Below are 15449 nucleotides of genomic sequence, written 5' to 3' on the forward strand. Positions count from 1 at the left end.
TTTGGTCTTGGTCATAGTCTGATTCAGGGGTTCGAATCTGATAAGATTTTTCCTGAACTATCTTTCTCAAAAAGGGGGTGATATTTCAATTACTATTTTACTGAATTTCATTCATTGAATATTCACTTAACTGATTTCTAAATTAATTACGAATTTTGATGAAGAATAAATTAATCATTTATCTGAATATTTCGACTTCGATAGATTTTTTGAATTTTCTCTTTACAATCCGAGTGAATATAAAATCATAAAAATTTCTCTCTCAGAGTATTTACTTATTCATTTATCAATTAATCATAGAAATTAAACATACTAATTTTGATATAAAAATTCTTTATGCATCTATTTATGCATAAAAATCAACGTCAATGGGAATAACACTTTTATATAAAAGAAAATTCTTTTATGCATCTATTTATGCATAAAATCAAATTTAATAGGAATAACACTTTTAAAATAAAAAAGAATTTCTTTATGCATCTATTTATGCATAAAAATTAATTTTTATAAGAATAATGCTTTTTTTAAACAAAATTTCCTTTATGCATCTTTCTATGCATAAAATTTAAATTCAATGAAAACAACACTTTTATAATAAAAAAAATTCCATCATGCATCTTTCTATGCATAGAAATTAAATTCAATGAAAATAACACTTTTATAAAAAAAATCTAATTATGCATCTTTCTATGCATAGAAATTAAATTCAATGAAAATAACACTTATAATAAAAATATTTTCAATATGCATCTTTCTATGCATAGAAATTAAATTCAATGAAAACAACACTTTTATAATAAAAATATTTCCAATATGCATCTTTCTATGCATAGAAATGAAATTCAATGAAAACAACACTTTTATACTAAAAATATTTCCAATATGCATCCTTCTATGCATAGAAATTAAATTCAATGAAAATAACACTTTTATAATAAAAATATTTCCAATATGCATCTTTCTATGCATAGAAATTAAATTCAATGAAAACAACACTTTTATAATAAAAATTTCTACTATGCATCTTTCTATGCATAGAAATTGATTTTAATAATTAATATTAGTGATATCCATGCATATTCATAGGCATATTCATAGGCGAATATGTACATGGAGTAAATAAGATTATTTCTTTTAGAATGCACAAATGGTGGGAATTACTCTTTTACAATAACATAAAAATAAACTTTCTTTTCCACAAAATTCAAGAAAATTTTGCCATAACCTCCTTTGTATGGCTGACCATTTCTCAAATTTTAACATTCTATTTTCTATTTAAATTAACCCCAATAAGATATAAAGGACTCTAATCTACACAATTTTAAGTTTGAAGAGAGTAAACAATAAGAAAAGTTTAATTAATTTATTTATTAATCATTCTAGGATAAAGAAAGGCTGAATTATAAAGAAGAGAAGGGGGTAGCCTTTTCATCAAGGCATAGCATCAGAATTCACTTTTAATCAACTATAAAAAACAAGGAAATCAAAAAACCATAGATTTAAAATTTAAAAAGTAGAAATTTTAGCTTACATGGAGTTTGTAATCTTTCCTTTGGCTTGAGGGATTGAGGGTTTTACTCTTCTTTGGATCAAGAGGGGCCACCAATTTCTTTGGAGAGGATTAAGTCAAAAACAATTGAATTATCAAGAAAATTCAATGTAATTGGCTCTGGGTAGTAGGAGTATAGTAACAGTGCATAAACGCTATTAAGCTTTTACAAAGGGAGAGGCTTCTATTTATAGGAGAAAGTGAGCCTCAAACCAAGCAAACTGATTCTAGAATTTTCCAAATCAGTTTGGTCAATTTTTGACCATTTTTGGGTCAGTTCAGCTTACTTTTTAGAACTAGACTTGAAATAGGAGAGAGGAGAGATGAAATATCTCATTTTATTGATTTAAAATGGGGAGTAATGATGAGAAAAAAGTTGCCTCCTTCATGAGGGGGAATCCCCACTCTGAGGTGTCAAAAATTCAATTTTTTAATGTTTCCTTTGGTCCTTAGTCCACTCTTCATCTTATATGATCATTTACTCATTTTTGGGGGGTTTTTCTTTATTTCTTCAATTTATCTCCTCCCTACATTTGGATTAATCTTATTGGTCCCTCAGAACCTTAATCCAAAATTTTTAGAAAATCTGGACCCTTAGGCTAAGGTCTTTTGAGCAGATTATAATTTATTTCTAATGCACCTTGGGAAATTCTTTTTAAACTTCTGTTTTGGGGAAATTTATTTTAATAAGAAAGGATATTTTTCCATCCAAAGGTATCTAAAAACTAAATTATCTCTCTCTAGAATATTTTCTCTCTCTAGACAAAACAGGTAAAAACAAGATCTTTTATTATTCTGAAAAGGGGATTGATTTATAGGGAAGATACTGGACATCTGGAGGGACTGGGGAGGAATCTTACAGTAGCTATGCAGAAGCCGCCAAGCAGGTCGCAAAAGAGGGAGAGGATTTCCAGAGGCAAGAATTCCTTCACAGAAGTCTATATGAGACCCCACCCCCTGATAGGTTCACATAAATGCAACCTCATGATCAAGCCGGGCCCTCATCCCCCCAGTGACACCCAAAATACCGTTAACACTCTCCATTGGGCCCGCGCTGGCAATTTCAGATCTTTCCAAAATTATGCAGAAAGCATCCATGCGGCCCAAGGAGACATGCCCAATTTTGCCCAAGGTTTTGCTAATATGGCCCGAAAGCTCATCCAACAGATGACAAACTGCATCTCCCGACAGCAAGAAGTGGCACAAATTTCACAAAGGGAAATGTTATTAGCCAAAGCCCAGGAGAGAGAGCAGTGTCTGAGGAGTTATACAGACAAATGTCTAATTCATGGAGCTGTAGAAAAAATTCGATCAACAAACAGAGCAGCTAGGCACAACCATTTTTAGAATTACTGAGCTCCAGCAACACGTTAACCAAGCCCATGCAGCGGCCGCGATAGCCCACATAGAAGGATTGCATCAAGAGGCCATGAGCCGGGCCCCAAACAGCAGAGGAAGCTCTAGCCCACACCACCGCAGATTTTGTAAGGCACTGAAACTTAACAGAGGCCACCCTCCATCACTTACATGAGTAGCTCGGAGAGGCAGAGGCCCGGGCTGCCCAGTTGCCAACCACTCCATTAGTCCCTTCATCTAGCTTGGTCGATCATAAGGTGGATGCACTTATGGAGGCCGCAATAGACCTCCCCATTTTGGCATTCCCCCCTCAAACCCCTTATCAGCTCCTCGACCTATAGTTCCAAGCCATCTGCCTCAACCTCCTCCAACGCGATATTTATATAGAGGAGTCCCTCTCCTGCCAACACTTTACTTATGCTCTCTCCAAGATCCCCCTCGATAGACTAAGCCTCATCCCCCATTTTTTCTTCCGGGGCTTGATCACCTTTCAACACCCTCATGACTTCTTTGAACTCCCCTTCCACCCCCTTCAAGCCACCCTAATAGCCTGGAGGCTATTGCTTAGATATGGTTTCCGTGCCTCATCCCCATCTAACCTCATTGAACTATCCTTACCAGATGGTGTCTGCCCCTACCCTTATCTCCCCCTCCTCTCGAGCCAGGCGTTGCAGTACCTTCACCGCCGCTGGCTGGCATGTCGTCCATGACTCCTACATCTCCCTCCTTATAGATCCTCTACCACCCTACTCAAAACCTGGCCTCATTCTCTACCACCATTGCTTCACCCAAATCAAGGTCATGGAGGCCACTGGCATATGCCAGTTTAATGACTCACACATTGCTTTTCCATGGGAGTTCAGCAAAGCCAAGGCTGCAATTGCAGTTAATTTCTTCTATGCCCATGGTCCTCAGGTTGGCATTGACTGTTGTAGCTAGCCCTGCCCCCGATGACAACGATGATGGCACAGATGGGCAGGGTAGCTTGCCACCTCCAAACCCACAAGCGTCTTCACCACCACCCCATTCTCCACCGTCAGGGCCCTCATCTGCATCTCTCACACACAACCCCCACCCCCACCACCCCCCTCAAGCACCTCCACACTTCCACTTTTTGGTGCCCCAACTTCTTCTCTCCCCCTTCACTTTCCCACTCCACCCCGCTCGCCACCTTCACTATCCCTTAACTTAGGAATGCACACAGCATTCAGGGATATCCCCTCTAGCTCCGCTAGACCCCCACCTTTCCTTGACGCGAGCCTCACCACCCAACCTTCATCATCGACACCCCCTCCACCCACCAATCCACCACTCGAAGAAGGGGAGATCCCACCACCACCACCAGAGACATAAGAACCTCCCCTTGTGTTTTTGTAATTATTCCCCTCTCTAGAATAAAAGAAAGATCTTGTTTTACCCTGTTTTGACCTGGAGAGAGAAAATGTCTAGAGAGAGAAAATATCTAGAGAGAGATAATCCAAAATTGAGATATTTTTGGATATAAAAATCCTCCTAGTGTCTAAAATGGTTTCCCCTGAAACAAAATTTTAAAATGAACTTTCCAATGTGCATTTGGAATTAATTGAAAATGTGTATAAAGGACCTTAGTCTAAGGGTCAAGATTTTTAGAAATTTTTGGATTATGGTCCAATTAAGGTTCCTATGGACAAATTAGATTAATCCAAGTGTGGGGATGAGATAAATCCAAAGGATTAAAAAAACCCAAAAATGAGTAAATGATCACATAAGATGAAGAGTTGACTAAGTACAAGGTTTATTAGTTAAAAACTATGAGATATTACTAAAAAAATGAGATATTTTGGTATAATGATACATTTTTGACACCTTGGTAAGGAGGGGGGAGACTTTAAGTAGGCGCCTATTTCACACATGTGGATGAGTTTTAAATTCATAAAAATTGTGATATTTTTATCTCTCCTCTCTCCTGGATCAAACCAAATAAAAAGGGAGCCAAACCGATCCAAATCTTGTCCAAATTCAACCAAATTGAACCTGGAAAATTCTAAAACTAAGTTAGACTCAGTTAGTGGCCTCCCTCACCTATAAATAGACCCTCATTCTTTTGTATTCTCATCTGTGAACTATACCATGCCAGTATTACATTAAAATAATGATATTTTCTATTATCCTTTAAAAATCCTCTACATTTTGGAGAGATTGGAGCTTCTCTCTCTCTCTCTCTTCAATCTTCCTTGGATCTTTCCTCTCAACACACTAACCAATTGATTGGTTAGGGGCTTCTTCTAAGATAGGGAAGCAAGCAAAAACAAGAGGTAAAGTGTAATTTTATGGTTTTTCTCTACTATTCTCAATGTTTTCACTTCTCAACCCCTCTCAAGCTTGAGAAGTTTCTAAATTAAGTGTTTATAATGCAAATCAAGCTTTTCTTAAGAGTTGTAATGAATAATTAAGAAAAGTTTACATTTATTTTTAATTAGGATGCTTTTTATGTTTATCTCTCTCTCTCTCCCCAAAAGAATGGTTATTCCTATGACCAATTCTCTATTCAAATGATGCTTCTCATTGATAAATTCTCAACTCACAAATCAAACTCTAGGCTTGTGAAGCTAGAGGTTAAGAAAGTGCCTTTTCATACTTTTATGCTTCTAAAATTTTGATAATCTTATGATTTAAATCCATAAATTGGATTTAAGTTTAGAAGATAGTTATACTATCATAATTGTATTACTAAGTTTATTCTTTTCAAGAATATTAAAAATTATCAGTAATAGCAGCGGAGCTATAGCAAATTTTTTAAGAAATTGATACATAATTCATTCTTATGTATAATGTGAAAAGAGGACTTCCTACCATATTCTAGGATTGGTCATCCTATGCTAAAAGAATGATTTTCATCACATTCAATGGAAAACTAATTTTTAAGGTTTATGCATAATTAAATAATTAAGAAAAGAGAAAATTATGATAATTTTATTTAAATGATAAAAGAGGAATTCCCATGACATTTGGAATTCAATCATTCAAATGGAAAAAGTGAAATTCTTAGCATATTCAATTAATGGATATTTTTATTAAAGAAAAGAGGAATTTTAGATAAATTTATTTGATGATAAAAGAGGAATTCCCCTGACATTTAGAATTCAATCAATTAAATTTAAAAAGAGGAATTCCCATTATATCCGAGATCCAAGAAATTAAATGGGAAAAGGAAGAATTTTTAGTATAATTCAATTTATGAATATTTATCAAAAGTGGAATTTTGAGCATTATTAGGAAATATGGGTAGAATTGATTTTTGTAAATCCCATGAATTCTTTTATTCAAAAGAAGAATATTGAACATATTTCAGTTGAGGAATTTGAGAAAGAATATGAAAATAGCCGTCTCGAGAAAAAGAACCTTTACCTAGCAGCCAAGCAATTGGCAGAAATTTAGAAAAAGTCCCATCGTCGGTATCGAAGTAGAAAAAGCTACTAAATGGGAATGAGATGTGATAGAATGTGAATGGATGTGATAGGATGTGAATGGGATGTGATAAGATGTGGTGTGATGTAAATGAATGTGGATGAGATGTGAAGTAAATGGATGTGGATGTGGATGTGAATGATGAGATGAGAATGAGATGTGAGGTTATGTGAAAGGATGAGATGTAAAGTAAATGGATATGGATGTGTATGTGAAAGAATGTGATGTAAATGAATGCGGATGTGAATGATGAGATGAGAATGAGATGTGAGGTTATGTGAAAGGATGTGATGTGATGTAAGTGGATGTGGATGTGGATGTGATAGGATGTGATGTGATGTGAATGGATGTGGATGTGGATGTGATAGGATGTGATGTGATGTAAATGGATGTAGATGTGGATGTGATAGGATGTGATGTGATGTAAATGGACGTGGATGTGGATGTGATGTAGATGGACGTGGATGTGGATGTGATATGATGTAAATGGATGTGGATGTGGATGTGGATGTGGATGTGATATGATGTAAATGGATGTGGATGTGGATGTGGATGTGATAGGATGTGATGTGATGTAAATGGATGCGGATGCGATAAGATGTGATGTAATGTAAATGGATGTGAATGCGGATGTGGAATGAGATGTGACATGATGTACAGGGGATGTGGATATGAATGGATGTGAATGGATGTGATGTGGATGTGATGTGATGTAAAGGGATGTGGGTGTGATGTGATGTAAAGGGATGTGGATGTGAATGTGATGAGATGTGAAGTGATATAGGTGTGAATGTGAATGAATGGATGGATGTGAATAGTCATGCATGTGAATGACTGGATGGATGTGGGATGAATGATATGGGATGTGTATGAATGAGATATGATGTGGATAGATGTGGATGTGATGTAATGTGGATAGAATGTATGTGATGGGATGGTGATGAGAATGAATATGATGGATATGAATGGATGCAATGTGATGGATGTGATATAAATGAATGTGAATGGATGTGATATGATGGATGTGAATGGATGTGATATGATGTGATGTGATGTGAATCGGGATAGATGTGAATAGATGAGACGACGTGATGTGAAATGGATGTAATGTGATGTGATGTGAATCGGGATAGATGTGAATGAATGAGATGTGATGTGAATCGAGATAGATATGAATGGATGAGATGTGATGTGAAATGGATGTGATGTGATGTGATGTGATGTGGATTAGGATAGATATGAATGGATGAGATGTGAATGAATGTAATGTGATGAGATGTGGACTTGGGTAGATGTGAATGGATGAGATGTGATAAGGATAAATGTGGATAGATGTGATGAGATGGAATATGATGTGATTGGATGAGAATGGATGAAGGATAAATGTGGATAGATGTGATGACATGGAATATGATGTGATTGGATGAGAATGGATGAAGGACGATGGGAATATGATGTGATTGGATGATGTGATTGGAATATGATGTGATTAGATGAGAATGGATGGACGATGGGAATACATATGATTGTACGTGGATTAAGAAATGTAGAATGATGTGAAACAATGTGGAAAGACGAGAGTTCGTTATAGAAACTATATTTATGACCTATTTTTAAATGATTGTTTTATGTCAAGAATCCTGAGGAAGCATTTTGACCATCTTGTGAATGAGGTCGTATAGAGACCATTTTGTGAATGAGGTCGTAGAGACCTAAGTGATAAAGTTGCAACAGCTGACGGAGAGTCAATGGAGGACGTCTCCCGTAGCAAGGTCGGCCGAGGACTTGACTAGCAAGAAGGAAGACCTAGTGCTTATGTACGAAGTCTGCAATGAAAAGAAGAAACTAAATTATACCAATAAAGGACCATTTCGAGTTTGCAAAATAACACCTCAAGGTACTATGCATGTTGAGACTCTTGATGGAGTTGAAATTGCTGGCTTCCTTAATGGTAGTAAATTCAAAAAGTATTATGGTCCTCTTACTGAGGAAGACTTACATGTCGTACATGATAAGAAGACATCCAAGGAGAAAGCGGAACTAAAAAAACCCTACAAGAGGTTAAAGAAAGGAAAATCCGACAACAGCCAACGAGACGAGAAGCTATTCTGGGATCCACATAAGCCTTTGTGGGAGAGGTTGAAGGAGACACACAGAGGAGCACATAGAACCTATGAACATCCATTCAATTGCCTAGCTCTTATGGTAAAGTGCTTTATAATGCATTACTTGATATGGGGGCTAGTCACAATCTAATTTCCTTTAATGCATAAAACAAGTTGGGAAAACCCTAACTCAAAAAGTATTATGGTCCTCTTATTGAGGAAGACTTACATGTCGTACATGATAAGAAGACAGCCAAGGAGAAAGCGGAACTAAAAAAACCCTACAAGAGGTTCAAGAAAGGAAAATCCGACAACAGCCAACGAGACGAGAAGCTATTCTGGGATCCACATAAGCCTTTGTGGGAGAGGTTGAAGGAGACACACAGAGGAGCACATAGAACCTATGAACATCCATTCAATTGCCTAGCTCTTATGGTAAAGTGCTTTATAATGCATTACTTGATATGGGGGCTAGTCACAATCTAATTTCCTTTAATGCATAAAACAAGTTGGGAAAACCCTAACTCGTAGATACCTCCTTAAAGGCGAAAGGTATCCATAGTCTAAATAGCAGTTTCCTAGTCTATTACAAATAGAGACATGCTATGATGGCAGTAAGCACTTGGTGGGAGACTTCCTGGTTATGCCTGCCAGAACATTACCTGAATTGATAATACTTAGTCGTACATGGATGAAGGCTACAAGATATATGATTGACTGGTTGACATGGTGTGTCTCTGTGGGTGAAACCACAGCTAAATAGTCTACTTATAAACCCTTGCCACCTCTCACTATTATCGAGGGTTGCAAACAACGATGAGGAACCTTTAACATCCACAAAATCTATGGAAAACCCTCTATTTTAGTGTCCACTATTCAAAAAACTCTTGATTCTTTTACCTCCACACAGCAAACACTTGCATATCAAAAGAAAGAGCAGATACGACGAGCTATAAAGTGGAAATCCAAATCTACGTTGTAATGGGTTCCTAAGATTTCTCAAGTTACCCCAAAATGGATCCCCAAATGCTTATTGAAAGCTCAAGGCACTATGAGGGTAACCATTGTATTATTTGGATACCAAAACATAAAAGTATACCTCTAGTTTCACTACCGCCACTTACAAATTTCCAAATCTCCTCATCAATGATACATAAAGGCTTCAATAGCTCAAATGCAAACAAAGGGAAAACTATTATAAAAGAACATTTACCACCAATTCCCAAAAAAGTGTGGATCCCAAAGAGAAACCCTATCACACAAGATATAGTGATTGATTGGTGAAGCTTCTACATCACAAAATGTTACAAAACCATTGTTGGCTATCCAAGCCCCAACCCATTGATTTCCCTAGAGCGACCCACCACGTAAGTACAAATTACCTTGCATCAAGTGTGAACTCCATTGCTCATCTATAAGGGAGAACCCATAAGCTCCATCCGGTCTTATGAGAGCCCTTTACCGACATTAAAGTTGGAAATTGACATTCCATGACAAGTAACAAAGGGCGCTCCTAGCCAACAAACACTGATGGAGAAGATTTGGAAGGGATGGTTACAAAAAACCTACAATACCTTCCGCGAGGTCAAGATATGATAGAAAGTAGGAAGGGGGAACTTATGCTAATATCAGTACTTTTACCCTCCCAATTTTCTTCTCTATAAAGTTCATGTCCATATCAAGAGGGATCCTGTTGGAAAAACATGACCCATGACAATATAGCTTGCAACAATACAAAAACTATACACATACTAAAAATCCAACTAACCAATAAATTTTAAAAAAATGATGAAAAAGAGAACATGTCAAATAAAAGAATGAAGTATGACTTTGCTGTGACTACAGGCCGTGAGAATGGACTTTTTGTGGATTGATATGAGTGACCCTATCCTGAACCTGGATTGCCAGGAACGGTAGTATCAAGGGAAGCTAAGTATTACTCATTTCCAAACCTACTCACAATATTTTTATGCATCACTAGGGGAACAATGTTGTGGAGCCACCTTTGTGGACCTGTTCTACCTACAATTCCATCCCCTTGCCCCATGATTTACCTGTAAGTGTCGCAAGTTGTACACAACGTCCTACTTATGGTGGCATTGTAGAACTTATTTTATGCAATATGGGATGACAGGACTATTGTAGTCTGTGGTAGGAGAAACACCACAACAACATGATGACGTGAGTGTACATTACCCAGTGGGAGGACCCTATCAAGTAAGAATTGCACATGAACAACTTGTAGAGCAGGGGAGGAGGGCAAGAACTTATGGACTTACACTGTCATCCTATAAAGTAATGTTACCGACTCCTTGTCCCTTCTGGAGCATGGTGGGTGATTTCGTATAGGCAACTTAGCTTGCGGTAGCTACTTAGCTCACTTACCTAGAGTACCCATGCCATATCACAGTGAGGATGCACTTAGACCGTTGCCTAGTACACTAGAGGAGACATATATATTAGAAGCAAACCCAAGTGGGGGAAAATCAACCTAGTGATGTCGAATTGGAGCATGCTTACGAGCTATGGTTATTTGATGATGAACTTGCTAGATAAGTTTGAATTACAGATTATTGAGGTGCAATCTTGTAGACCAATCTAGATTTATAACTTCAATGGACATGCAACCTCGATTATAGACTAGATTTCCACACTTTCCCAAGTGTATTCTAAACCCAACCTCACCTATTGCTATTATTTTCAATTTCAATCTTTTTTATGATTCTCCATTTAGTGTTTGTTTGAGTGCCTGCTTGCATCTTTATGTGAATGATCTATCACTTTTCTAGTTATTACTTGGATAACCATTTAGGATTTGGCCCTAGTTCATCAATCCTTCTTGAGATTGACCTTAAAGTAGTATACCAAGCACTCCACCTTCCTTAGTGTGCCCTCTTTAGTTAGAATAGAGCCTTCTAAGTGAATTGAGAAAGTAAAACTAGTTTAAACAAAAAAAATAAAAAATAATACAAAAATATAAAACAAAAAAAAACCCACAAGAAGATAACCATCGACATGTGCGATTTAGGTAGGACTTTTGGTTCTGAGTGATGGAGCCTTGGGACTGTAGCCTTGAGCTCCATGGGATGGGACCTTGTGGGCTAAAAACCTATCAATAAAAGGCTAAAAAAAACCATCGTTGTGGAGGTACTTAGCGGTTCTTAGATACTCTTGTATGAGGTCTCTCGGCCATTGCTTGATCTTTGCAGGGTGGCACCCTTCTTTTCTATTTTTCTTATATATATATATATATATATATATATATATATATATATATATATATATAAAGGATCAAACTGAACGCATGTAATAATCACTTAGCCTTAAATATTACCCTTGTCTTAACTAAAGAAATTTGACCAGCCACTAAAATCTTTCCTAAATTGCTTGATTGATTTTTGTATTATGCTTAAATTTAATTATTCTCTATAAGAGCATGTTACTCGTTGTAACATGTTACCTTGTAGTGTGTGAGAGAGAGATTCAGTGAGAGGAGGGTTGAGCTTCCTTTGGATCGCAGAGCGGACATAAGGATTATGGAAACCATCTTGTAATTATTTTGTTTCTTCCCTGGGAGGAACCTTCAACTGGCCACTTGCCGTTGGCTCTAGCCTAATTGCAACTTTAATCTTTTGCCATGCCACCTTCCATTTTCCTAACCCCATGAAGAAGAAGCTCTGCTTGGCTTTGCTAGCGATATGTTTGAGCCTCGGGACTTCTTCACCCACCTCCAGGGGAGGTGGAGGCGGCGTGTGAAACCTAGACTGTCAACACCCCTCAAGAGTCACCTAGTGACCCATGAAACGACTTCCACTACCTTCTCCAAATCCATCACCCATTCCCGTTCCATCACAATTTCCACATCTGCTTTGGTCAACCTTCCCCTTGTGGACCCACCTTTGTGCCATTCTCAAGGATGCGATTGATTGGGCCATATATTTAGAATTAGCCCAAGATTTCTTACCTCCTCCTAGTACTTCTGATGTTGACACTCACCGGTGGGTCCAACTTATCGGCCCTATCGTGCCAAAACCTCCTAGAGCCATATTCTCTGATTAATAACAAGTGCTTAAGAGACGGGTTGCCTACATTTGGGAAAAACCTACCCATGCTTAACAATGTCTTTCAAGTTGCCCATGAGAAGAGTGTCATTAGCTAAACTCAAGAAAGCCACACAAGTAATCCATTGGCTTTGGCATGGGCTTGTGGTAACCAAAGCCACCGAGGAGGAGCTAGCCAACACTCATGAGTAGGACATGGATGTTATCAGCCTTCAATACCAAGTCCAAATACCACCAAGGTTGCAGCATAGCCTGGGCACATGAAGTTGTAAGAGACCAACTCCTAGAAGAGCTCAAGAAAGCAAAACCAAAGAGGTCCAAGTGGCCTCAACTACCCCATTTATGTAGACTCACTTCACTCGACCATAATAACCATGAAAATCCTTGTTGGTCGATGAACAATGAAGTCTATCTTTTGCCATCTCTATGGCATGCCCAATCATCTCAGTATAACTTGTTGGGCATCCTTCGACTATATCATATAATAATCTATCTTACCTCGCCATTGGCAAATCCACCATTCAGACCATCCATGTGGATTACACATAGGAGGACATCTCTGTGGAGACAAGGCACATGAGGACTTTGCCTTTTTTTGAAACCATATGCCTAAAGACGAGGGCAACCTTGATGAGTTAACCTCACAAGGAACCCAAGCCAGGCACGAGTCTTCTGGCGTAAAAGCCCACCTAGCCAATCAAGCCCCTTGTCTTGACAAACAGATCGGGTGGCACAAAAAACTCCCCAAAGCTAACTCCAACCACCTCTCCAATGGAACCAACTTTAGCTTCCACCCATAACCCTCTCGTCAAGCAATCCACCATACATATCCTCCTCTTCCACACCACTCAACTCCTTGACCTTCTCAACCAACTCAACCCCTTCATTAACTGCATCAATGAGCTCTTCATCCATAAATCATTCCACGAGGGGCTAGATCTCAATGAGGAACCACCGCCCGCCTGCAGACTACTTTGAAAAAGAAGCTAGTGAAAGACGAAAGGAAGGACGCAGGGGTGTCCTTGCCTGCCCATGAACAACAACTCATATATCTGCCAATTGTGTGGGATCTCAAGGCAACAACCATAGTCAACTAGATACATGGCCGAAATCCGCATGGTGAACCAACATATGGATTCCTTATTTGCCGAATGGAAGATCAATCACCCGTAGTACACAAGAGGAGGTTGGCATTTTGTTGACCCAAGGAAATACCCAGCCATTGCAAATCACATATAGGATTCCAACCCGAGTTTTCCAACTCGAGTGGAGTATCTATTCTATCCTCTTTCAGTAGCTACTTTGAGAGAAACTATCTTTCTTTACTCTGAATTCAAGCATTGGTTATAGTACTAGAGGGATGCTGCCACTCTCTCTCTCTCTCTCTCTCTACTATGTTGTAGGATTATATTGTGAAGTTAGAGGAGTACTGCTCGAAGAAGCTACACCTTGTTTCACGACTGTAGGGATGGTGAGATGATGTCACTGGTAAGCTCTGAGCTTGCCATTGACTGTTTCTTCTACTCTCTCTAATACCTTGTTTATAGATCCTTATCTCCTCCTCCCTTGTTAGTAGCTATGGGAATGAGAGGAGGTTCCTCCTAATAAGTAGGTGAGAGCTTAGAGATGAACGCTACCTATGAGTCATCTAGCTATGCACTACTGAGAGCTCTCTTAGATCTCTCTCTTCCTCTCTATTGTGTTGTAGGATTACACTGTGAAGCTAGAGAAGCAGTCCTCAAAGAAGATGGGCCGTGTTTCACAACTGTGGGGATGGTGAGACCCTGTCACTATTTATCTCTGAGCTTCTTGTTCTAAGTGTTTCTTCTACTCTCTCTAATACCCTATATATAGATCCTTATCTCCCCCTCTCTTCTTAGTAGCTATGGAGAATGAGATTAGGATTGAGAGGAGGTTCCTACCATGATGTGACACTATGGCACTCTTTTCTATTTATATCTTTATATTGTTCCCTGAACCATTCGATCTCTTTTACCAGATTCTTGGTAGAGACTGTGTAGGGTTACAAAGATGTTGGGTAGAGGTAGCCCCGACTCTTTTGAAACATGTCTCTGAGAAATCTTTTAACTTGAAATTGGGGACTTGCCAGTAAGTAGATGAGAGTAAGAATTACTATACAAATTTAAACTTAATACATGCAAAATCTGCCTGAATGAGAGAATGGACCTTCATGTTGATAAAAAGAGCTGCCCTAATAGACTCTTGAGAGGATGCCCATCTTTATTAATTGCAATGAATGCAGCAAACACATAATTCTTAAACCTAACTTGTAATCAAGCTAAACCTCACAAGATTATTCTTAATCAAGCTCCTTAATAAACACTAATCACATGTTGAGTGTCTCCTAATTACTTTCTAACAAGGCTCTAATACTAAGTTAAATCTCTAAGATCTAAGGAGGCTCATAGAACATTATCAAATCCATGGCTTAGAATTAAATCAAGCACAAGTAATAAGCAAAAACAAAGCGCTAATCACGTTGTATTGGAGATTTCTCCAAGTACATCTTTTTATAGTTCTCATGGAGCTCCCATCCTACAAGATATGTGCACCCTTGTGCCATCCATGTGCCCATAAATTCTCACACTCCATATGCCACCTTGTGCTTTCCATGTGCTATCTTTTTGACCATTGACTTCACCTTTTACCTATAACCATACAAATCAACCTTTGAGTTAGAACCCTTAGTCTTTCTTCTCCCTTTCTAATGTGCATGCTCTCCCCCTTTCCCTACACACGTCGTACCCTCACACATTGATATTTTAACATTTCCCATAGTAGTGGCAAATTGAACTTTGTCTTTGGTCCTTTGTAAAAGAAGGCTTTCTCCTCACTCGATGTAGCCGTACGGTAGCCTTGCTTTTGATCTGTTCATTCTCTTCCATGAGTGCCGCTTCTATACCTTCAAAT

The sequence above is a fragment of the Cibotium barometz genome, chromosome 49 (assembly GCF_041138505.1).
Source record: "Cibotium barometz isolate CiBa-2024 chromosome 49, ASM4113850v1, whole genome shotgun sequence".
Lineage (NCBI taxonomy): Eukaryota > Viridiplantae > Streptophyta > Polypodiopsida > Cyatheales > Cibotiaceae > Cibotium > Cibotium barometz.